This window comes from Sinocyclocheilus grahami, unplaced genomic scaffold (genome assembly GCF_001515645.1).
Source record: "Sinocyclocheilus grahami isolate Dianchi unplaced genomic scaffold, SAMN03320097.WGS_v1.1 scaffold16.1, whole genome shotgun sequence".
Classification (NCBI taxonomy): domain Eukaryota; kingdom Metazoa; phylum Chordata; class Actinopteri; order Cypriniformes; family Cyprinidae; genus Sinocyclocheilus; species Sinocyclocheilus grahami.
Genome location: NW_015505195.1, coordinates 2,874,883 through 2,875,772, shown reverse-complemented (window position 1 = coordinate 2,875,772; position 890 = coordinate 2,874,883).

Here is an 890-nt window from a genome sequence, read left to right as displayed (position 1 = left end):
TGGACTATTCAGTTTCTACAGCTGTGAGGATAAGTGGATTCACAGGCCATACTTCATGCTTTGCATTGTGTCCGATGTGGGGATCAGTGTTGTGTTGCTGTGTGATTATTTTTTTCCCCTATCATCCATTTACCCTTTGTGTTCACTTAAAGCACAACTATTGGTTGACTGAACCATCAGCTACCCCCCTGAGTTAGGGAATACTGGTTAGTTTATGTTCCAAAACTTTGCGGTTCAAACCAAAGGAGAAAGATCTACTATCTGTCCGCGGTGTGAAAGCAGCCTCCGTTCTTCTGAGGATTGAAGAAAACCGGAAAATAAATCAAATAAAACCGGAGGCCCAGAAACCGGAATACAAACTAAAGCCCAAAGGAGGGCTTTTCAAAACCCTTCAGTGCCCAGTTCTAGCTTTGTGATATTACAGGGAATGAAAGATGTTTTGAATGATTGATAAGTATCAACGTCCAGTTTCCTGACAGATAAACTTAACAAGCTCGCCTGATGTTTTATTTTTGCACTGCTGGACCAGTGCCTAACTATATTTTCTTGTAAGATTTTATATGGTTGGTATAATACACATTTTCTGGGTGTTTAACACCGTATCATAGTGTCTGCCTGTGCAATAGTCAGTCTTTCCATTTTTAGTATTGACGGCCCTCACAAGCCAAGGATCTCCTTGGATTCCATAAGCTCTCCAGCTCAGATCATTTAACACCCCCTTGCTAAGTTCTGTCTACACTTTTTCGTTTTATTTTTTTACTCAATTAGCTTAACTTAAATTGACGTGTGAAGGTGGAGAAAGATTGTAACAAAGTGCAAATACTTTGTAAAAACCATTTAGAGTTTTAGAAGATGTATTTTTGGAGTGTAATTCGCAGCCCTACAAACTG